Source organism: Sceloporus occidentalis, unplaced genomic scaffold (genome assembly GCF_023333645.1).
Source record: "Sceloporus occidentalis isolate IW3139 unplaced genomic scaffold, rSceOcc1.0.p SCAF_3, whole genome shotgun sequence".
Classification (NCBI taxonomy): Eukaryota; Metazoa; Chordata; class Lepidosauria; order Squamata; family Phrynosomatidae; genus Sceloporus; species Sceloporus occidentalis.
The window spans coordinates 152277081-152302938 of NW_028316983.1; the positions used below are offsets into that span (position 1 = coordinate 152277081).

General features: G+C 39.0%; 1 long non-coding RNA gene across 1 annotated transcript in view; it reads right to left on the reverse strand.

Annotated features, from left to right (window-relative positions):
- Positions 1-24912, reverse strand: part of LOC149316955 (uncharacterized) — a 65133-nt gene extending 40221 nt beyond the window's left edge. The window contains exons 1-2 of the long non-coding RNA XR_016280726.1: positions 24558-24912; positions 4695-4774 (exon numbers count right to left, since the gene is read on the reverse strand). This is a non-coding gene — a long non-coding RNA (uncharacterized LOC149316955). The remainder of the gene's footprint in view (positions 1-4694; positions 4775-24557) is intronic.
- Positions 24913-25858: the final 946 nt, after the last annotated feature.

The following is a 25858-nucleotide window of genomic DNA, read 5'->3' on the forward strand; positions in this document are numbered from 1 at the left end:
ACAGCATATTCAGATGGCAAATCTCTTCAGGCAGGACATCCTACAGGACTAGCAGATATGTTGTCATTTCCATGGAGTTTATCACATTGCCTTTGCTCCCATAATAGATGTGGGATGTAACTTTAAGAAGGCGGATCTCATCACATTTCTTTGTAACTGGGCAGTACACAAACTGCATGCAACCCAGGCTTCTGCTGCAGCTTTTCAAGAAAGGGAAAATCCCATCCTTGAAAAGATGTGGGAGAAGCCCAGGTTGAGTACAGGCTGTGTACTGCTCAGCGATGGGGAAATGTGATAAGATCTGCCTTCTTAAAGTTGCATTCTGTGTCTATTGCAGGAACAAATGTAATGTGATAAACTCCCATGTCTTTAAGTGCCATCCATAGTTTTTTATGATCTATATAATCAAATGCTTTGCTATAATCTATAAAGCACATGTTGATTTTCTTCTGGAATTTCCTGGGGCACTCTATTAGCCCTTGTATGTTTGCAATGCAATCCCTAGTGCCTCTTCTGAACCCTGCTTAAACCTCTGGGATGTCTCTCTCCATATATGGCTGGAGTATATGTTAGAGAATTATGAGAATAATTTTGCTTGCATGAGAGACTGGAGCTATGGTCCTATAGTTGCTGCAGTCTTTTTTGTCTTCTTTTTTGTGGATGGAGATGTATATTCATCATTTCCAATCTGTTGGCCATCATTTTGTTTTCCATTTCTGTTGACATATGTTGGTTAGCACTGGAATTGATTCTGTCAGTGTGGATTGAAGCAGTTTGATTGGAATATCATCTGTTCCAGGTGATTTAGTCCTCCCCCCATTTCTCTAACTGCAGCTTACATCTCTCTTTTTAGAATTTGGGATTCATCTTTGTATGGCTCTTCATTCCATGTGTCTTTGTCCACAGCTTCATTTCAGATACAAGGCATAGTTTTAAAAGGAAAATGAAAATTCTACCTGTCAATATTGCAAAGTTTCAATGCTCTTGTGTAAGGAATGTTAGAAGCAAGGAAGAACCAGAGAGAAATGGCTGTGTTTATAACTAAGTAGTGAGACAGAACACATGAAAGACACCTGCCAGGTACCTTACAATTTCAAGTGTTTCGAGTTCATTTTAAAAACACATTTCCATTTTGGTTCTTTAAAAGTTTCAACATAAGGTCAGAAGATGTTTGTCTGCTGATGTAAAAATGAGATTCCAACATACTAGGCAGAAAAGAGGAAATAAATGAATTGCATTTTGCTATAAACTAGGGAAGGACTAACAGACAAGTACAACAGTCTCAGTTTAGTCATCTTGGCTACTAGGGAGAGTTCAGGCTTCAATTGTTCTAGGACCCATTTGTTCGTCTTTTTAGCAAGTATCTGCAAAACTCTTCTCTGACACCACATTTCAAATGAATTTACTTCTATCTGCTGTCTTCACTGTCCAGCTCTCACAACCATATATAATATGGGAAATATGACTGTGTGGACAATCCTAAGTATTCAAGTGTATATCTTTGCAGGATCTTGTTTGATTCTTTCATGGCTGCTCTTTCCAATCCTAGTCTCCTTCTGGTTTCTTGAATGCAATCTCCATTTTGATCAATGATTGATCCAAGGTATGGGAAATCTTCAATTTCCTCATCTTATACAGTGAATGTATGCAAATCCTCTGTGGTCATTGATTTTTAATGTTCAACAATAAGCCTGTCCTAGCACTTTCTCTGACTTTCCTCAGTAATTGTTCCTCTGCTAGTAGTATGGTATCATCTGCATAACTTAGTCTGTTGCTATTCCTACTTCTGATCTTCATTTCTCCTTCCTCCAGGTCTAAACCTGCTTTGTGTATGAAATTTTCTGCATACACATTGAATAAATAAGATGACAGAATACAGCCTCAGTTTACCCTCTTTCTGATTGGGAACCATTCTGTTTCTCTGTAAAGCATTATCATATGAATATGAATCATTTTCTTCTCCAAGTGTCTAGCAGATGATCGAGAGTTCCATTCCTAAGCTCTCCAAGCTTGTTCCAAATAAACCCTGTATCACCTGGAACAATTTTGGATGACAGCTTGAGGATGATGTGGAGGAGACAAAATAAATGTGCCACAGATGTGAGTAATATTTTTAATTCGGATGGAAGCAAGTGAGCAGGGATATACTAAAAACTCATGAAAGACTATTTTTGGTGAAATATTTCAGAAAAAGGTCTGAAGTAGGAGGGTCAAAAGACCTTCATTTATATATGCACCCGGGTATGTAATTATGTATCTGGAAAATGTAAATTCTATAGCTTATCAGTTTTATTAAGCATTTCTATTCAGGAAAATATGCCATGGGTAGAGACAAGTCATATTTCTGTGACCATCATTTCTAATTTGAAAGCCAATCGCTAACAACACTTGAGCCTGACAGCTTGAAGAGTATGCATGTCTGAGGACATACAATAGATAATCTTCTATTAGTCTCTAATGTGTGGGCAAGAAAATATGGAAAGGCATAAGGGAAGATAAATGTATGCCACATTTTGTAATTAAACTGCTCACAAACTATTAAAGAAACATCTGAATTAAATAATGTTATAAATAGAATTATTAATCTAAGCACATAGAGAAAGTGATAGGTCATTGCTTACAAAATACCAGTCAGTTTTGATGACCAACCATGAAATAACAAGACCAGACAAAGAAAACTGGATTAATTAAGGCAACTTTATTTTAGCTATAAGCTATTTAAGTTGGCTTGAACAAAAAAAGGAGCAAGAGGAGGGAGCTACCTGATATGGGTCCAGCTGTGGCCAGGTGTCAACGTTTGACTGTTTCTTCAACGTTCACTTGGGCAAAATACTTCAGCTCCTGAGGTTAATCCAATAATTGGGTTGCTTCTCAACTAGCCATTTACTGGATGGCAAATCTAGGGCACTCCTCACCACCACTCAGAAACACCAGCTCCAGGACTTTGTAAGAGAGAGCAAACCAAGGACAGATCCATCTCCACCACCAGGTCCCAGAACCTAAAAAGGCCATCCCAGAGCCCTATGCTTTATCAAAATGTTGCCAATGTATACACCAAACTCTTATATTTTTCCCACACATGGATACACACTACCAGCATGGGCAATATATGATTAGTCCCTTTTTCCCACCAGGTCAGCCAAAACAGCACTCACTTCCTATTGCAAATTCTTCAGGTACTACCTATTATCTCTCTTTTACAAATGAACCCTGTCAGCTCTGTAGAGGTATCGCCATCAGAAAACTATAGTGGGATGAGGTAGAAAGTGACCCAATCCTCTGTTGAAAGCATTTCATATTTCCCTATCCACCCTTCTCTGAGCAAGATCAAAGCAATAGGGATTCCCTTCACCATGCCAAACATGACATGGTAAAATAGCTGACCACGCAATGGCTTCCACAGGCCATCTGTTCTAAGTAAGATGAAAATCATGTAAAGCTTGCAAAGTGACTAGGACTCTGTGAACCAGAGTTTGAATCCCAGCTTGGCCATGGAAACCCACTGGGGCCTGTTACAGACTGCCAAAATAAAGCTGCTTCAGGTCTCTTTTGAGGTATGCTATTTAAAAAATGCATGGGTCCTACGAGTCCGGAGGCCGTGCCAAAGCCACACTCCATTCCTAAGCATCGGAGTGCAGCTTTTGGTGCAGCTTCCAGATTCTTAGGATGCATGCATCATTTAAATAGCATACCTCCAAAGAGACCCGAAGCAGCTTTATTTTGGCAGTCTGTAACAGGCCTGGGTGACTCTAGGCAACATACAGTCTCTCTACCTCAGAGGACTGCCATGGCAAACCCCCTCTGAATAAGCTTGCTAATAAAAGCCCATGATAGGTTCATCACCTTAGGGTCGTCATAAGTCAGAAACAACTTAAAGGCACGAAAACAACAAATCAATTCACTCATCCCCAAGCTTCCAAAATGCAATCAGTGCTGCCATGTGGAAAACAGTAGCCTTATAATGAGAGGCTCCCACCCTCAGGCCAGTATGGAGATGTTCAGTCGCTTTGGGGCCAGGTAGGAATTTTCTCCCCTTTTCCTGGGGTTTTTTGCCTACCTCATACTGTTTCTAGGGATGGGTAATTGGCTTAGGGCAGGATGTTAAATAGGTTTCCTCTGGCCTAAATGGGGGTGGGAGAACAATTGGTGTGCACCCAGGCACCCCATTGAGGTGAAAGATCTTGATTGGTGCAGCCTTTACATGTCAAGGGCCATGGAAGTTGCTCGTGAAACAGTCTTTGGGGAAGATATGGGGGTTTTGCCCTCTCTTACAAACTCAAGGGAGTTTGGGAGAGCATGCCTCATATCTACCTCCCTATGACTGGTTGCCCTGAGAGTTTGGTGTTTTCGCCCTATGGGAAAGCTGAAGAGGTAGTCTAGGTAAAGACGCCTGGCTTCAGCTGAACCCGCATCAGGATTTCACTCTCACTTGAAGTTTCGAAAGTTTACAGTTATCAGTTGGGGTTTAAAATGGTTTTAGATCTAATAAAGGCCCATTTATTTAGATCCAATTTACGTGTCTGGCCTCTTTATTTCATGGTGGGGGATCAAACTTCAGGATATGATAAACTGGAATGGCCCAATTGTCTGAAGCCCATTTTCTGACCTAAAACACTAAAATTCCCTACCTGCCTTTCTATAATTACACCTAATGCTGACAGCCAGTGAGAGGCCAATGGCCTGGACAACCTCACCTCTCCAAGACTCCACAGGTCTACACGCACTGGGACCAGACAATGATTTGCTTTGAAGCTAATTGTCTGAAGCATTCCATCTGTGGGTGGGAAAGAGCAACAATTATCCCATTATACACACCAAACACCATAAACAAAATATTAAACCAAAGACTACATAACAAAATCCCTAACCAAACACATAACCCATAGGCACCTGGAAGACTCAGAGTTAATAATCTGAACTGCAGTCATTTTATCACATCATCAATAAAAAGGAGCTAACTTACTCCACTGTCCAGATATGAACATCCAATGCAATTGGAAAAATCTCCAAAAAAGTCAGCTCTGTGACTGCTACCTTTTGCACTTCCTGGGGCGGATGTGAGAGGAGGCATTAGCCCCTTACACCATGGCAGTGCACCTAGTGGGCATTACTTTTTCAGTAAGATCTCAGGTCATTTGGTCCTGTGTGCATCCTTTCTCATCAGGAGAGTGCTTGAGGGGTGCAAGAGGTTGTCCCCCAGGTGGACTGATGACAGGAGGCCCCTCACCTTCCAGCTACAGTGGTACCCCGGGATACGAAAGCACCGCCTTACGAAATTCCCGGGATACGAAAAAATTCCAAAGAAAAAAACTGTTCCGGGTTACGGGTTTTTTTTCGGGTTACGAAAAAAATTTTTGGTGCTTTTCGGCGCGATTTCACACGAAATCGTGGCTTTCGCTATTAGCGCCTATGGGCTATTCGGCTAGCGAAAGTTTCCAGGTTACGAAAGCGGCAGCGGAACCAATTAATTTCGTAACCCGGGGTACCACTGTACTTGGAAGGCTCACCTACCAACTCCAGGGGGTTTGCCACACCAAGGCCAAGGCAGCTTCCATTACTACCTTTTTCAGGGCCTTCCAGGTGGGGAAGCTGGTCCCTTCTTCCAAAGCAGATGGAATGGTGAGGGCTCTGAGGTGGTGAGACATAGGCCTGGAGGAAGATTCTGTCTCTGTTGTCATAAGGATAACAAAATGTGACCAGCTGGGATGGGGTGGGGGCACTGTCAGGCTTCAACAGCTCAGGGGGAGCAAGCTTTGCCTGATACAGGCACTCCACAGGTGTGGAGTCGGCCCCCTCTTCCTGCACAACAACAGATCCACCCTCACCAGATTCTAGTTGGTGGCAGTGTGAGACTTGCCCTGCAACACCTGGGTTTACCAGTGGCAGAGTTTGGAGGTCATTCTTTCCACATAGGGCAGATACTTCTACAGTGGCATGGGGACTGCCTGCAGAGGACATCAAAAGACTGGACAGATGGAAGTCCAGGGCATATGCAGTGTACTTCCACCCAGGCCTGAGTAGCATTTAGACCTGAGACATCAGTGGCTTGAAGAGCATGGATGAAATGTGGTTTCTGCAGGTCCAATATTGCTGCAGAGGACTGGCAGCATGGTGGTGACCCTGGCTGTTGTGGTGGTAGGGTTTTCCAGGCACGACAGCCCATCCTTATTGCTTACAGCTGTGGGTTGGCAGAGGGCAGGCCCTCTGGGCTAGCCTTTTGTGGTAGCAGCATGGGTTTAGGATCTGGGACATTGTTAACCAGTGCTGTGAAGTATTGGTCCAGAAGGTAGTCCTCTTGGGAGACAAGGGTGATAGGCCAGAAAAGGGTCGCTGGGGCAAACCCCTGGCCAGCATCCTCCTGTGACAGCATGTTGGGTCATGCCCAGAAGTCCCATCTGTTGTCCCTGGTATCCGGCCATGACCAAGCAGGGATCATCAATCAACAATGGGTTGGTCAATGCCAGGTCCAGACCCATGCTTTGGGCCAACCCTGGTATCAGCTGTGGACAATAAAGTTATGGACTTTTTTCTTCCTAATGTTGTCTTGTGTAGTTATTGGCACATTGCTACACCACGACTGCCAGGCAAATGTATTCTCAGGTATATAGGACAGGAGGTGTCATCAACAGAAGCTTATAAAAGGGCTGGAAGGGGTTTCATTTAGTCTATTTATGCCTAATCATTTTCCTACCTTTTCTGAAATTTTGTTTTTATTTCCATAGAAGTGAAGTACAAATGCAGCATATAATGATTCTTAATTTCACTCCTGAATTTCTGATCTGTCATAAGGTATATTATTACAGCTGCACTACTTTCAGCATTCTGAAATTGTAGGAGAAGGGGATATCAATCCTACCATAATGAAGAATTATCAAAAAGGTCAATCTATTCTATTATACCCCTGGAATGTAATTTATATCCCTCATTTGTTACATCGATAATAAAATGAATAAAGTAAGTGTACCACTTCAGGAATATATTACTGCAATTCAGTCAATCAGACCCTTCACACTGCTAAAATCCACAATAGCCATGTATGGAACATGTGAATATTTTTAAAGTATTTGTGTAAAATATCCATATGCCAGTTTAGTAGTTGTCTTAGAACCAAATTACATTGCTCCATGTAAGACTATGTGCAACATATATTCAATTATTTCTAAATGGGTATGCTATTCTTGAGTGCCAGTGTGGCCTAGCAGTTTGAATGTTGGGCTAATAATTCAAAATTACAAAAATGAATGAAGGAATAATCTTTCTTTGACATGGTGAGTGGGATAGGAAGGATATTAGAGGTGTTTCACTTGTAAGATTGATTTTTTTCTGGATTTCTTGTAAAGGTCCAAATTTCAAAACTGTGATAAACAATAGGTGTATTTATACTGTAGACATGTTTGACATCACCTTAAGTGCTGTAGCTCCATCCTATGGAATCCTTGGACTGGTAGTTTTATAATGCATTTAGCTTTCTTTGCCAAAAGTGCTGGTGCCTCCCATAACTACAAATCTGTAGGATGGAGTTACAGCCATTAAAATGGTGTCAAACTGCATGGTCTCTTAAAACATTTACATTGCATACTCTCTCTCTCTCTCTCTCTCTCTCTCTCTCTCTGTACACACAGCTATGTGCCCACTCTAGGTGGTGCTGCCTTTAGAAACTGTGGAAAATTCAGTGGGTTCAAAGTATAGCAGCAGGGCACCTATAACTCCCTTATTTAAACAGCTGCACTGGCTACTGGTTTGTTTCTGGGCACAATTCAAAGTGCTGGTCATGACTTATAAAGCTCTGTACAGCTTAGGTCCAGACTATATATTGACCTATATATAAATTGACCCACGATTTTAGGGCCAATTTGGGGGCTTAAATGTGTTATTTACCACATATAGTCGAGTATATGTGGTAAATAACACATATGTTAGAAATATGTGGCTAGACTGAAACTCACAGGAAACAATCACATGTATATCAATATGATGTTATTGATAGACATGTAATTGTTTCCTGTTGAACTAGTTATTGCATATATGGTATTGCCTAATCCATTATATTGTTATTATTGTCAGTATATCAGTTTCAATTTATTAGACTTGTCACACTTTTTTCATCTCTGCAGTCTGGTGCTTTCGAGACTTTTGTAACTGGTTTCATTAGAAGTGGCCATGTGTCATGTGATCAGACAATACCAGCATCAGGTTGGGAATAGGGTTTTTTGCCTGTGCAGACAGGGACAACCTTTCTTCACTTTTCACACAGGTTTCTGTTAAAGAAATATAAAAACTGAAAAACTTATTAGTCAGTCTTCAATGCACAGTAATTGAATTTCTGCCTTGAACACTGCACAGTCCCCACATAATTAGCTTTTGTCTTCACATGTATAGTTTGGAGGCAAGATCTCATGCTATGCCATGGATGTCTCTCTCCTGAAAACTGTATTCGTTAGTTATTCCTATGTAACAGAGAGGTTCATTTAACTAATTGTTTGTTCAACTGTGGGTGGGACTTGTGGGCCGGCCCTGGGGAGCGCTCCCCTGGCGTCCATTTGTATCTCTTTAAACAATAACAGAACAAGTCTCCCCTTTAAAACCTCTATTTGGGGGGCAAATATGACGAAAACTAGCTGAAGTGAAGCAGTCTAATTGTCATACTGGACTTCTCATGGGAGGACACTTACCTTGCCAGTCCTGATAGGGATATATATTTTTGTTGAATAAAGAGAAAATAGCATGAGTTCTTATCAGGATAGAGGAATGGCACTGGAAAACAATGGTGCTTCTTTTTCTTTATAGCATTGGTTTTGCTTCTAAATTTTTTCCAACCAGTTACTTTCCCCACAATTGGTGGAGAAATATGTCAAGAAAAGTCTTAGCATTCAGTGAGGTTTTCCCCCCTTCCTTTCTTTTACATTTTTTAATTTGCTTTGAAGCCATTTTACGTTGATGCATGATTTTCATATGATACCATATTTAATCAGTTTTAATTGTTTTGAAATGATAAGCCAATAAGGGTTTAGCTATATCCTGTTGTAAATCATGGTGTAAGCTGCCTTGGATCCTGCACAGGGAGAACGATGGAATAAAACAAGCAAAGTGTATACAGTTCTGCCTATGTCCATTGTAGTATAATCTTGTACCTATCTTCTCAGAGCTGAGTAGAACTTTCTCCAAGGTAAATAGATGCAGATTAGCAGATTTTTATTGGGTTTGAACTGAAGAAGGCTGCAGATATTACAGTCTTGCTTTGCTACTTTCTTGCAGTTGGACCAGAAAATAGAAACATCTAGCAATACTTAATAAAGAAAAAATGCACTTTGTTTCTATTCACTTATCTCATATTTGCCATATTTTTCTACTAATTGGTATGGCTTAATGAGTTCTTTGGACTACTTCAAAATATGTAACATCTGGAGTATTGTATCAAAGGACGCCATTAGTGCGGTTTTGATAAAGGATGCTCACTACGTATTCTTTTCAAGGATGTGTAGGTGTGGACTAAGCATACATGAAAGAATATCACATTCCAAAAGTCTGCTAAACAAAGTAACACACAGCCTTAAAATCCAAGTATTTGCAACAGAACTGTGTTCTAAAAACAGGTATGAAGGAATAAAAATGCAAAACAGTTCATGTGAATAATTCCTCTAAAGTTTATGAAGAGAAAACTATTAAGGATGCTGGGAGAAAGAGCTAGGCTTCCTTGTTTAATAAAACAAATAACAGATAATAGCAAAAAGAGACAGAGCACACATTTTATTATTAGGTAAATGAGGGTAAAAGAAGGGATCCTTAGGTTCGTTGTGAGAGAGCTTTAATTTACACCCCAAACCTCATGTCTCAATCTCCTTGCTTTAAGTCTTAGTCCTTTTCCTGTTAACTTGGGCACAGCTGTTGAAGGAAACACACTAGAACAATCTAACAGAGTAGTCTAAGTACCTTACTAAACTATAAAGCTCAGCATGGCAAAACTGCCTATGGTATACCTTGCCTAAAAAACCCCTATGAAATTCATGGGGTCTCCAAATTTGGAAGGTGACTTGAAGGCATATACATACAGACAGATACAACAAGTTTCAATGTTTCAAGAGGCATGGAGAAAATGAAACTGGCACCTCTTGTGCAGTTTTTTTGCCAACAGTTTTATGATGAAAGTGAAAAATGTAAAACAGCTCTTCCCACCGGGAGATGTTTGCCATTTTATTTTCTCAGACGTTCCATAGGAATGTCACTACAGAGCATGATTTTGGTGGGAACGGCAGGGAATAAAATTCATAGATGAATATAGAAACCTTCCCTTGTTGCCTCTGCTGCACCTGGAAAAATGTCATTGTGGCTCCTATCTTCACCACTGTGAATGGGGGTAAAATAGTGGGGGTGGGGGTGGGTTAGGTCAGCTTAGAGATGTGAAGGCCTGGAAAGCAGCTGGGATTGGAAAATATGAGGGAAGATTTTGTGTGTCTATGGCGGGTTACATACCACTGAGAAGCAGCGCTCTCCCGCCGCCGCCGCAGCTGCAGCTGCCACACCGCACGTCTCCCGGACACTCCGAGGAAGGAGCGCGGAAATCGCGCTCCTTCCGGGGCCGGAGAAAAGGTGCACTATGTGCCGTGGCGTGGCCTCAATATGTCACAACCGCGCCACCTCGTGTGGAGGCGGTGTGGTCGTGATGTAACCATGGCAGCAGCCGTGTGGAACGGCGGCCGCCATTTTGTGCACACAGAGCGCGTACTAGGGTTAGAGGGGTGCGGAAGCACCGCCCCTTCCTAACTCTAGTACGTGCTCATTGCATACTTTCTGGCGGTCTGTAACCCGCCAAAGTTTTGTTTTGTTTGCTCTGTGCCTTCAAGTCGTTTGCAACATATGGCAACCCTAAGGCTTGGGGATTTCATGGAGTCCAGCTATCTTGTTAAAGCTCTGAGTTTCTAATAGTACCATTACCAAAGTGGAAAATATATACTGCACTTTATCAGGTCAAAGGTTTGCTTTTCTAACCCATCCCTGAGGTAGGACTGGCTTTTGATGGACCATTTCTGATGCTGGAAGTCTGTGTATGTGTGTGTGTGTGTGGGGGGTGATGGTGGTGGAAGGTATTTCCTGGGATGAAATCTCAAGCAATAAACCAAAATCTTGGGGGTGGGGGGGTTCATTTATATGTAATGCATTGTAGTATGCAAGACCTATCTCCCCGAGGGGAAAAAACTTAAATGGTAAGTAAAATGTTTTAGATTGCCTTGGTGATACTGCTGAAATGTGGAAAATGAAAAGAATTGTGAAGAGCACCAAAGCCAGCCAATTACTCCTGTAGAGTGGAAGTACCCTTTTGGTAATCAAGAAGACAGATGTAAGGCTTGACCAGCAAATGATGAGATAGTTATGGAAGGGGAACTGCTGAAGTTGGCTTGGCATCTGGGTAATTCTCTGCTGTTCAAGGAACACATGTTCTGACAAATACCCCAAAGGCAACTATAACTCAAAATACCATGACAGTTTTAAAGACACAACTGAGATGGAGTCAGAAAAACAAAGAGAAAACATCTGTTAGTGCTTGCAAGGGATATAATTCTTCACTGATTTCCCCCCCTCAAAGCAAAGAATGAGTAATTTTAACAATTTTCTTCCCAATGTGAGAAAGTGTTTGAAAACCATGCAGCTTTCAAAGACTGTTCACAATTTGGGACTTATTGTGTGCAAAATATGTGTTTTTAAGTTTTATTTATTTATTTATTTATTTATTTATTTATTTATTTATTTATTTATTTATTTATTTATGGCACAGAAAACAGCATGTGCACAGAACAAGAAATGACATTTTCTCTGTGGAAAATAATATTTATGTGTAGAAAAATCAATATTTTCTGGACAAACAGCCCGGTGTGAATTTTGTACTCAACATGTTCCAAGCTTTGAAGATTCTTGTCTATCCAGGATTCTACTGATCAAGATTTCTCAACACTTGAAAAACATGTTTTTGCTCTATCTATCTATCTATCTATCTATCTATCTATCTATCTATCTATCTATCTATCATCTATCTATCTATCTATCTATCATCCTTTTTCTATTCCTAGTGTTTGCATCTTGCCACAGTTGAAACCATTGGCTACTCTGCTATTTGAATATATTTTCATAATTTTTTAAAAAAAGAATTCAATTTGATTTTTTTTTTTAAAAAAAGGAAAGGTGACACAAATCTTAGGTTATTGAATTAGCATTGTGAGAAATCCATCATTTCATAGAATATATACAACCTTGCTTGTACTGTGGTCCAAGACTGATGTTTCATGAAAGTGAATTTTTAACTATATCCATGTGTAGGTTTCTCCTGGTATGTTCTTATTAGAAAAATAACATGAAAAATACCTAAATGGGAGGCATTTTAACAAGATCTCATTATACAGAACTATCATATAACTTTAGTGCAAAAGAGGGTCAGCCTGTTTTTCATTCAATTTGTCCACACCTCTTATTTCAGTCTTGTGATCATCTATTCTCTTTGGTAAGAGCACTTTGATTTGTTCATTTCCATTTCAGAAAAAACCTTCCAGTAAAATATCTTGTGTATTCCATTCTGAAATGATAGTATGAATCTTGCTCTAAGGAAAGGTCACATGTTTCAGATTTTGTGTCAGCATTAAAACAACAGCTTATTGATGGAATGTCCCCAACTGAGAATATTGGTTCAGGAAGTGTGTGTGTTTACAGAGTTCATGGGTTTTAAAATTCCCTTTTTATACTGCTTTAAAAATAAACAGAGAGACAGAACTACCAACTCTGTGTTTGCTGTGTTTAAAACATTTTCTATATATGCATCCATTAGGCATTTCATGTGATACATACATTCTTTGCATCTGCAGATAAACAAAGGCGGGGTACATACCGCCACTTTGCGCCGCTCTGCCGCCGCCGCCAGTAGGTCCGCGGGGGAGCCGGAGCCTTCACACGGCCCGACTCCCGCGCGGACCGAAAAAGAAGCTCCAAAATGGAGCTTCTTTTTTCGTCGCGTTTGCGACGTAGCGAGGCGCCAGGGGCGCGCTCGCTACGTCACAAGCGGCGCGACACGTCTGGACGCTGTGCGTCCAGTACGTCAAGATGGCGGCGCCCATGTGGAAGGGGCGCCGCCATCTTGTACGTCTTCTATACGTACTAGGGTTAGGGGGGTGCGGAAGCACCGCCCCTTCCTAACCCTAGTACGTATAGAAGACGTACTAAATGGTGGTATGTATCCCGCCAAAATTTTCCAGTGTGTGGAAAATTACAGGAATCATAGAATCACAGAATCATAGAACTGGAAGGGACCACAAGGGCCAGCTAGTCCAACATGCTGCATACTGACAGGTAAAGCTCTCCCAAGAGATATTTACTTCATTGGACTTCCAAAGAAAATGAGACAGGCTAGTCAAACAGTTCTTACAATAAAGAAGTTTACCATAATATTCAGGGAGAATCTCTTTTAATAACTATACTCTACAGTGTGTCTGTGTCTATAAGACAAAGCGGGGAGATAGTCTATATGGTTGTGTAGTCAGAATGAGATTGCTAGCACACCAAGTGACACCATTCAAAATATTCCTATCTATCTTTCCCCTGAAAATCTATGGGAAAAATGAATTCATAAGCACTGATAAGTATTTGTTTTAACTATTTTTATTTTCCATTTCCTCACCGCATAGGCAAAACATATCACATATTACATTAAAACATATTGCACCACTGCAACACAAATACCTAACATAGTACATCAAATCTTCTTACATCAGTACATACATACTTAAATGTGACTACTTTACATTAAGACAGTAACTTTACATTAATACAATAAACATTAAAATTAAAAAAAGACTTCCTAATCTTTACTTTATGGATATATCTTCCTAATGACTTCACTTTTTTCTTTATTGATACCCTAATATTACTCCATCTCATCTTAGCTTCTGACTTGTAAATTTTCTTATGTTGTAATTTTTCCCAAGGTTTCAAAAATTCCATGATCCTTGACCATTCTTTCTTAGACCTATTTATTGATTGATTCCTAATCAGACTTTTTTGCTTATCTATCTCTATATAATCAAACATTTTCCATATCCATTCTACTATGTCTGGGCTTTTATCCTTTTTCCATGTTCTGGGTTATATCACTGATGTGTATTTGCACTTCTTTATTAAGGAGAGCTCAGTGATGGACAAAAGAGAAAGTATAACTACTTCCAGGGCAATTGTCCTACTTACTTTGTTTTCCATCTCATCTGGATTAACCTATACTTTATTAATAAAATCCAAAATTTTAATCAGAAATAAGGACACTATTTCCAGTATTTTCTGGCATCAGATAAAGATAAATGGAGGCAGTAGAGTTGGGTATCATCAGTGATTTAGGTCCAAAACACACCACAGAAATAATCTAGTTTGAGACTGCTTTAATTGCCCTAGCTCAGTGTTAGGGGATCCTGGGAATTCTAGTTTATTGTGGCACCAGAGCTCTCTAGCAGAGAAGGGTAAGGGTCTCACAAAACCACACTTCGCAGGATTCCTTATCATTGAGACAGAACAGTTAAAGCGACCTCAAACTGGATTGTTTCTGCAGTTTGTTTTGGACCTTAGTGATACCCATACCTAAATCTGTAGATGAGAAAAACTCCTTTGGTGCAGTTTTTTAAAAATCGTATAGATAGACAGAAGCGTCACAAAGCAGTTCTTCAAAATGCATGACAGCCAAACATTACAGAAGGAGACTATGGATAAGGATGGATAAGAACGAAGAGGGATGCACAGAGAAGGCTCAATGTCTCACTAAACTACACTGCCCAGGGTTCCCTAGCATTGAGCCAGGGCAGTTAAAGAGGTCTCGAAGCAGATTATTTCTGCAGTGTGTTTTGGGCTGACGTCTTTAAAAAGAGTCTGGACAGCTACCTGCTGGGGATGCTTCAACTAGAGATCCTTCATTGAGAAAGAGTTGTACTGAATGCTCCATTAGGCACCTTCAGATCTATGATTCAATCACTCTAACTCGACGAGCTAAGGCAATTTTTTATTATAATCCTACCCCCCCCCCATGATGAAAAATAGGAATGAAGGAAGAGTTGTGATATGTGATAAATAAAGAAAATAAATACATGGAATAACTATAATGAAGTAGCCTAGGCAGTTCAGTTAGAACTATGTTGCAAGGAAGGAATAGTTCAGTTTTAGAAATACCCTACTAGGAGTATGAAACTTTCACAACCTCATACTCTTGTATCATTTTTGATGAACTTTTGTGTAAAAATAATTAAAAACCTATTAATTCTTACTTGTCTTTAAAAAAGGTCCCCCAAATGAAATAGAACGGAATACACGATGTTTCCATAGAAACAACATAGTAGCCTATTTATTTGTCACATAACATTTAAACACTGTACCTTTACAAAAAACCAACATTTTTTTTCATTTCTTATTACTTCAGATGAACCGTAGTTGCAGTTTGACCTTGTCTTTGCAAACATCATACGGTTCTTGCATGACTTTAATAGCTCTTCCTGCGCACTGATTACTTCTTAGTATTTCTATATCTGGTGGCTCCTGTTTCCAGTGATTTCGTCAATGTTTACAGAGCTTTATAGTAAGGTGTCAGTACTGCAGGCAAGTTTTCAAAATCACTTTCATTATATATTTGATCTGTGAACCAATAATCTGCCCATTCATATGAAAGAAATCTGCAAACTTTCTGCAAAGTAGGTCTTGTTGATGGTATTAAAATGAATGCCTGGATAGCAAGAATTGCTCCTGAATTCCACCTGGCATTACTGATGTTCGGGGTTTTGTGAAAGTTGATGAAAGGAAAATTACCTTTTTCTTCGTAGAATCGAAAAACCTGTGTTAAATGAAACAAAAACTACATATCGTCTTTCCATCCTGATATATCTACAATTTTATCTGTACCATTAACAGACTGTGTTTTCATTTCATCATACTTCTCTAACAGTTCACTTATAAATGGGTATTCAATATTTGGCGATTTTGTTTTACCACCAGTTTTCTCATCCATCACCAAGCGAAGATTTCGGTCGAGAACGTGATGTTGATAACTAATAAACTATGGTTTTGTGGCAACTTTCTGTAGAAACAGTTTCTGCAATCTGACAACAATTCCATTCTTTTTCTCAGTGTTAACACTAGTTGTATCAGCAACGATCATCTTAATTGAATTCTATAAGTTGTATTCATTGATAACATTTTCAATGCCTTCGGAAATAGTTTCAGCCTTCTCATTTTTTTAAATGCAGTGCATCTAATTTTAATTCAATTCTTTCATTTTTAAGTACTGCCACTAGATATTCATTACCATCAATATGCTTACCATCAAAATGTAAGGACCACAGTTCCATCTTTAAATTTCCAATAATTTCGTTTTTTAGTTTAGTAGCCTCTCTAAATGTTGCCTTATAAATCACTGACTGACAAGGAGTTGGAATATCAATTGACAACTGTTTGCATAGTTTAGCTGATTTTCTTGTTGACACACCTGTGGATGCTAGTTGGTTGTAATTTTACTTTTGCTGAATTTCCTAAGCACCTTTGAAGCATTCTCCTCATTGGTTCCATATTCAGATTCTTCAGACTCGGTTTCAGATCCACTAGCAGTAAATTCGAGATTATAAAATGTTGATGGTAGTGATAGATCTTGAATTTTCCGTCTTTTTGATGGGTGGATTGTATCTTTGTTTGCAATTTTACCTGTTGAGTACCCAACTGCTCCCTTGCTTTCCACTTGTAGAAGGTACTTTTTTTGTCTTCACTGGATAACCATTCCCCTTCTGTTTTTGTAATATCAAAAACTTTATCCAGGGCATCATATTTTCCCCTCTTCACACATTCATCATAAATCTTTAGCACCTTTCTATCTTTAATTTCTGCTCCAAGAAATTGGTATCTCCCAATAATTTGTCTTTCTTCTGAAGGTACATTACTTCTTTTTTTATGTGACTGCTGAAGCTGAATAAGATTTTTGGTCCAAGTATGTTTGTTCTGTATGGTATTGTAACTCTTCATGTGTGACATTGCTTTACACTATTAAAGTAATTTTAAAAGTTTAAACATGTTCTAAACCATTTAAATCACGTTTATAAAGCTCAAAATAGGAGTTCTATAAATGTATGCATTGTAAAATTATGAATAATTGGATATAATTGCGTATCTTGTATACTTGTATAGCCATGTATACAATATATACTACACTACATAATATACCTCATATGCACTAATACTGTAATAAGAATTTTTGATTTGGGAGTGAACTTTAAAAAAAAACTTAGGGGAATTAAGACTTTTATTTATCTTAAAGCAAAAGTTTATCTATTTATGATATAGGAAACATTTTTTTAAACAAAGTTCAACTTTCATATGTCTAGTCTATATATTTTGTCCATAAAAATTACAGGCTGTAAAAATAAAATAAAATAAACTTCTCCAAATTCCTGTGTTCATTTACTTAATCTGACTGGAAATAATCCCTCAGAACCCATACTTCATCTTCTGTTTGATCAATGGATAACATTAAGAAGTTTATATAAATTTCATCATGAGTAACCTAGGTCTCATCTGCACTGTAGAAAGAATACAGTTTGACACTGCTTTAACAGCCATGGCTCAATGCTATGGGATTCTGATATTTATGGTTGTGAGTTATTTAGCCTTCTCTATCAGAGAGCTCTGGGGCCACAACAAATTACAAATCCCAGAATTCCATAGCATGGGGCCATGAAAGTTAAAGCAGTATCAAGCTGATTTATTTCTGCAGTGTGGCAGTAACCTTTGAAACAGTAAGGTAGGGAGATGGCAAATTCTAGACACTGCCTAACAGAGACTTGGCATTTCCCTGCAAAGCTAATGTATTATTCAAACAGTAGAAGTGTCTGGAGGCACAGAGAAGTGGCACACTTTTAAAGGCCTTTGCTTCGGGCTAAATTACAGCCTTGAACAACAATTTCATATGGGAAATTGCCTGCCTGCCCCAAAATTCTTGTTTCAAAGACAAGACTCATGTTGACATGTCAGTGCTACAGAACTGATGGAAATATTCTGCAAGAAACAGAGTTGTGCATTGGGCCCTGGATTTAGCAGTTTAGATTTTTACCCAGATTTATGTGGACCCCCAAATCAGGTTTCAGAAAGCTGGATTATCAATCCTTCCCCATAAACCATGCCTTGGTAAATGAAAATGGCTACAACATTTATTTATTTATTTATTTATTTATTTTAAAATCTGCATAATATTCTGTGACATGAGAGAGCCTAAAGAGGAAACTAAATCTCTTACACTTTAGGATTCCTGAAGAAAACTATAAAATTACCACTTATTTATTTTAAAAAATATTATTCAATGTTTTGGATTTATTGTATACAAAAGTCTCATTCAGAAATGTGTTCTGCACTGAAACTGTATTTTCTACACAGAAAATGATAATTCTGTGCAAAACTATTTTCTGCATAGCAAAAGTTGTTCTCGTGGGGAAAGGGTATGTGTGAATTTTATGTAGAGTAAGTTCTGAACTGCGAAGATTCTCATCAGTATAGGATTCTCTTGTTCAGATTTTCAAATGTGTCAGATTTGGACAAACAGGTTGTTGACCAGATTTAGAATATTTTCAAATATTCCCCCCACCTCCTTAGAGGGCTCACATAGAGCATCAGTCAGTTTAATTAATGATCAGAATGATCATGATGACTTAGTTGATCCTACTCTAAATAATACAAAGAAACAATGTCAAAAGTCCAAGTGATGAGATCCCCCTCACAAATTCCCCTTAAAGCATTTGCTGGTATGGACTGGAACTGGATCTCATGGGCTCCATAGGTTTTCACACTGAATCTCTTCCAGAATTTCCTGGCTAAACTTCCTTTGTTCCTTCCCCATGGATCTTGCTCCTGTTGTCTGGTTTCTGGGATTTTTCTGCCAGTTTTGAAGCAAAGATTCCATTTTCAGTGCTGCATCTGTCATGGCACTGCAGCTATTGTTGCCTCCTGTCAGACTGACTTATAGGGGGAATACAGACCAACACTTTGTGCCTGCCTGTGGGTGGCACAAATGCTCAATGCTGTGACTCTGCCCCTATCGTGCCATGATGCCGCACGTCCGTTTACACGGTGCATGGCATCTACTGCAGCACCCAAATGGTGTAGCATGGATGGGGCATCATCATGCCACCCCATTGTGGCCATGATGTCCCTTCCAGGGAGTGAAAAAGAGGCCCCTTTTCAGGGCTTCTTTTTTGCTCCCTGCGGAGGCCATGGCCCCAATCCAAGGCAAAAAGGGGCAGCATTCCACCACCCATCTGTATAGCCACATAGGTTCAAATAGAGCTCTCCTGGCAGCAGATGAAATTACGTTTCCACTACCATGATCCTGAACTTTTGAATGTCTTCCTAGAATTGAGACCGGCAAGCTTCCACCACCATCTACAGGCCCTTACAAGTCTTACAGGCATGAAGGCAAAACCAACCTGTCTCCCTTTGGTACTAGAAACTCAATAGGTATAACTACTGTAGAGATGCCTCATGATTAATGTCAGCCGGTGACTGGAAGTAATGAAAAAGATTTCAGTTGTTAAACCGGTAATGTAGGTATTTGTTGTAGTGTGTCTTCGAGTTGTTTCTGATTCATGACAACTCTAAGGTGACCCTATGATGGAGTTTTCTTTGCAAGATTTATTTAGAGAAGGTTTGTCATTGCCTTCCCCTGAGACTTAGAGCATGTGACTTGCCCATGCTCATTCACTGGGGTTCAAGGACAAGTGGGGAATCAAACTCTACTCTCCAGGGTTATAGTCCAGCACTCAAACCACTGTACCATACTAACTCTAATTTACATAAGCACACACACACTGGGAACCAAATCTAGTGGTTTGTTCCCTTGACCAAATAGATAAAAATAACCATGTTTTCTTTTGCTCTGTAATAGGAATTGAATGTGCAGTATAGTATTATATGCACTTTTAAAATGAAATAACTGTGCAGATCAAAATTACAAACAGTTTCATAGAAATAAACATAGACAACTGGGGTGTATGGGGAAATAATATATTTCCTTACCAAACACAGAAAAAACTAATGAAAAGGTTAGTATGAAAGCTAATAAATTAATCAAAGGGCTGAACAAAGGTTTAATCTAGGTTATTTAACATGACAGAAGATTGGAACATTTAGAAGAGATGCAGAAAAACCAAACTCAAGTAAAAATCAGTTGCTATCCAAAACCTCACCACAGCTCTAGCAAATGACAAGAAATGCAAAAGAGAATGTCTATAACTTCAAGGGCACCATACATTCCTTCCCCATTAGTCCTATGACTAGAGCATTCTGGTGAGATTCTTGGCCTAGATTGCACATTGGAGCTTAAAAAATCCCAGCCCCCATCTGCATCATATCATCTTGCCCCAAAAATGTTTTTCAGAACAAATATCTCTTAATTCTCCAAACTCCTGAGTATCTATAGTTAGAATAATATTGCAGAACTATGTGATTAATATGGACTCACTTCCAAATTATGTCACCCGTAGAGTCAAGCAACTGATTAAAGAGAAAATTTATCTTGCTTCCAAATGGGCCAGTCTTCTTTCACTTTCGAGCTCTTCTTTTTCTCTTTGGTACCCATTATACAAGACTTCATTTGGGTTAAAGTATTACTTTATTAATCTTACTTTGGTCCCTGCTAGAAAAGCATTTACTGCTCTAAGGTACCAATGTATGCCTTCTGCCTATTTGACGGGCAGATATAATAACACTCCTGTCCATCTAAGATTATGTATCTGCAAAACTGGGGAAGTGGAGAATATAGAACATTACCTTCTACATTGCCCTCTGTATATATCTCCTAGACAAAGGTTTCTTGATTGTATTTTGAAATCCCTTTCCGGTAGATCTTGCTTTTGGCAGACTTGTGTCCTTTTGGCTGGCAACAATGCATTTGTTACTTCTATGGTAGCAAAATTTGGTTTAGCTGCTAGCAAGATTAGGATTAGTTTTCTTGATCGGAATAATGGCTAGATTCATTCTAGTTTTATGGTTTTATTATTTTATCACTTATGATGTATTATTGGTTTTTTGTTGATGGATCTCTTTTATTAACTTTACCATGTTGTTTTTGGTGATTTTTATGCTTTGGTGTTTTTTTTTAAACACTGTTTTTGTATTTACTGTTTGGATATATTTTATATTGTGACGGCTTTTAGCTTTTAACAATAATTTTCTGTTCTATTCTATTCATATCATCTTGACCTTTTCCTTATAGAGTGATGTTGGAGACACTCTGCCTGGCTTCTTGATTATTTTTCTTTTTTATGTTGGGATAACCAGATCAGTCCAAATCACTTGGTCCTAATTGCCCCAATTGGCTTCAGAATTCAGAATAAGAAAAATATCTTTCTTTTGAAAATGTAACTAAAACATAAGTATTGTTAACTTTTATACAACACATTTGATTTACTAATGGCGGCAAAAAAGCCATCTTGTGGAAATGTTAATTACTTAAGAATAATCGGAAGAACTGATAGTATTGGTGTTGTTTCAAAGCTTCAAAGAAAATAAAAGAAACGATCACTTCTCTGACAGTGATTGTTCCAAAATGGTGTAGGCTGTTTATAATGGCAACTGAGCGTCATTTGTATTGAGGTTTCTTCTGAGTATACAGCATTTTAAATGCTGGAATATAAAATGAAAAATTTTTATAGGCAGTGATAAAAGATAGTCTGAAATTGTTTCAGGGGTGTTGCTTTTTTTTTTAGATTAAAAGTGACTAGAAAAATTCTACTTCAAATCTCCATTTTATGATTTCTCATATTATATAATCTCCCTGCCTCCTTATCAGTGAAATGATTTTCATATTTTTGTGGGAGTTTTTAAAAAATCTAAAATATTTCAGTGTTGGCTACTGATTTAACTAGAGTATCTTTTTAGGCATATAGTTGCAGAACTAACCATCTCATTTTGTGTATCCATTGAAACTAAAGGGAGCAAAAACTTACAGTGGTTTTTTTTCATATCAACTGATCCAAGAACTTGTTTTCTCAAGGGATTGTCCCTCTCTCCCAATCAGTCTGACATTTATGATAAAATGCATTCAGGAATGTACAGGAACCCCCTGAGAATTTTGCTAGTCTCACTAAAGCACTCCTTCTACTTTCACTATTATATTTGTATATTTTCCCTGCACAAATAGAAGGTAAAAGGCAGGAGACAACAGAAGCACCATACAAGGACCATGGCAGAAACCGTTCCTGAGATGGAAAGTAGACAGTCTGAATTATCACAGAAAGACATAGCATTCTCCAGGATTACACTGAGTTGAGAACAATCTGAAGGATTGCTATCTGCCTCACTTTAGGCAACAAAAACTAGAGTAAATTGCCAACAGTTTTCTGATATACATTAAGGGCTTGCTCAGACTAGAGGTAGAAAAGTCAGAGAAACAAGGGAGCAGTTGTAAGAATCATCGGACAAGAACAAAGTGTGCCAAATCCAGTCCTCCCAACCCCAGTAGTGTAACCAGGAAACTATGGAGAAACCAGCTTTCCAATGCAAGGTCATCTCACCCAATACCTTGGTGAGAAGGTGGTACTCAATGACTAAATTATCTTTGCTTTTCAGCATAGTATTTCACCTCTAAATACTGAAGATACTCTTCAGCATCTACAATGATGCCACCAAAATTAGATTGATGGTATCAGCCTAGAACCTTGCCTTGAGCCCCTGAAGCCACCTGTTTGCTTTGGAATAGTTACGTTTCTCATTAGGATCTATCATGTCTCCAAACTGCATGGAGATATGTAAGAAAGAGAAGGAAAAAATGAGTTACATATGGGCCAAAACATACTGCAGAAATAATCCAGTTTGGGACCGCTTTAGCTGCCCTGGCTCAATGCCAGGGAATTCTGGGAACTGTAGCTTTGTGAGACATTTTTCAGTCAGAGAACTCTGGTGCCACAATTAACTAGAATTCCCAGGATTCCCTATCACTGAGCCAGGGCAATTAAAACAGTCTCACACCAGATTATTTCTGCAGTGTTTTTTTTTACCCTATTTTCCCCCACTGAGATATTTTTCTTGTAATAGCCAATATAAAATACTGAAGCAACAAAATATGTGTTTTTTTGTGGGAGCAAAAATGCTGAATTGGAGTGTTTTGGTTGGAAAACAAAATGACCTTTTAATGATTGGCGATCCATGCTACTGGGGTAGATAAATGCCCTATGGTAAACAGAATGTAGGGTTTTCCCTATTATGCCCAAATTTCAGGATGATTTAAAAAACACCTTTACATGTTTTGTATCATGGTCTATTTTTCAAACTCAATAATAACAACAAGATATCAGAAGTAGAAAAATCTTCCACAATAATGTTAATGTATTTAAAGAACAAAATGTGTTTCACCGCACCAGACCTAGGGCTACTTTAAGAGCCAGAAGATACATATAGATAATATAGTGAGTTGGCAAGATTCTAAGCACAGATTTATAGATGTGCAGCCTTATAAAAACTCTTCTGGGAATTTTTTCCCCCTTGAAGACCAAACATCCCAATTCACCACCCCAAAAATCGTTGAAGAGAAAAACTGATGGCAATTCATAAGAGATAGATGTCAGTATGATGGCCTTCCTCCAAGGTAAATATGATCAGAGGGCTCATTCACATTTATATCTTTATACTGACGAGATCCAGATCTCTGTGGCAAAGCGATACCGAATTGAAGTTCCCACTACATTCATAGAAATTAAATATTCCATGGCATTTTAACCCTTTTGTCATTCAAACTACTGATGTATTGATTTAAAATGGAGCCTCCATTTTGAACATGTTCAAGTGTTCTCCAATTTGTTTGTTTTTTAATGTAAAACAAGTGATGTGCATCTTTGTCATTCTGCTTCCGTTTTCACTCTTGGTGACGTGACTCTGCTTTTGTTGTCATGGGTAGTTTGAACACAAAAAGTGTATAAATGTATAAATAGGCCTTCTGATGCTAAGCCAATGGAAATGGAGGCAGTGGTGAAAATACTGACCGGATTTATAGAGCTGGTGTCTTCACCACCACAACTGTGTGCCAAGAGGAAAAGAAAAAGGTGGGAGCTCAAGACCAGGTAGGATGTGTATGTTCTGCCCCTCTGTGCATAACCCTTCCCTTCCTAGTTTGGAAGAATTGGACCAACCAAATTCTTCCTAGTTTGGAACAATTGGCCCCAAACCAAATAAACAGCTTGTTCTCATTTGCAGCATCCCCATCTTTTCAAATTATGGAGAGAAAAAAACCAGTATTGAATAAGCTGGCATAAGTGGGTTTTCAGGCAGCTCCCCCTACCCCCTGCAAAATGCACCAAGTGCACTCAGTGCAAGTATGAACATCACAGAAATAAACTTTCCACACCAGGTTATTTTGTAGCGTGAGTTTGTCTCACCATGTATATAGCTGTTGTCCCCATGAATGGAAAGCCTCTAGAAATCTGAATAGAAACCTGTGTCTCATGTTATGACAGAACTTAAATATTCCAGTTTCCCAAAATTAATTCAGAGAATGACTTTGTTTCTCCTCTTATAATTACCTTTCATGGAATGCATCCAGCTTTCTTCTGATCTTTGTTTACTTTCTATCTACATAGCTCTTCATATGCCTTATTCAATTGTCTCTCACTCCCCAAGGCTTCATGCACATCTGCACACTTTCCTCAGTGTCCCCAAGGTTTCTTCTGCCAATCCCTGGGAAAAAAGTGTGCATCTGCTGATTTCCCCTTCATTCTTTCCACCGAAGTTTCATTCTTGTTTGAAAGGTCAAAACAGAAATGTGTGCAGTTGTTAAGTATGGGACAAAGGCAACTATATGAAACAAAAGTTTTTCTCTAATTGTCTTGTCAATCTGATTCATAATTATCCACATCCAAATTATTCTGGGTTTGGTTTTTTTTTGGTCAAAGTTAAAACCATGTTTTGTTTCTTTGGTCAAAGTTAAAGCCAAAGACAACAGGTCTAGTATTACAATGTTTCGGTTCATTCAAGCTACTTGCCAATAACAAAAGCCTTCATAATAGATGATAGCAAGAGGATGAACAAATACAGTTTTGTTACTGCTTTTAGTCATAGATTGTTACATATAAAAGGGGACTTAATCATTTTACCTTTCCACTCCAGATTTACTTATGTGTTTCAAATTATTTGAAAAGTGCTCTTCACCTGACAAAATTGGGGTGGTTTGCAAAGCAAAATAAAGTTATGCTAAAAATACAATAAACCATGAAATGGCATCAGATAAAAGTAGCAAAGAGGGGGGAAGGGGAGAGAGTGTGTGAGAGAGTTAGAACAGATTAAAGTTGTAAAATGATACTAAAAATGCCCAGGCAAATTAGAAAGCATTGATTGGAGTGAAAGACAGGTTTTGCCTGTGCCAAACCCTTCCTCCTCTTCCCCCTATGCTTTTTGCTGCTGCTACTGTGTCTTCAGATAATATCTGATTCATAATATTTACTCTAAGGTATCCCTTGGCAAGATTTTTTTCAGAGGTTTGTCATTTGTCTTCCTCTGAAGCTGAGAAAGTATGACTTTCCCAACGTTGCCCAGTGAGTTTCCATGGCTAGTGGGAATTTAAATCCTGGTCTGCTGGAGCTCTGGTGGAACTCACACTGGCTCTAACACCTGACAGGAGGCAATACCAAAGTCATGGTACAGTCACAGACAGCAAGAGAGACCTAGGCGCGTTACAGACCGCCCCTTTGAGGCGGCCTGTAGGCGCTGCTTTCCCTGGTGTATCAGGGCCTCAGCTGCCAGACCGGCAGCCTCCGAGACCCCGATCCACCGCTTTCCAGGCTGCGGGGAAGTGGCAAAAGGCCGCTTCCCCGCAGCCTGCAAAGGG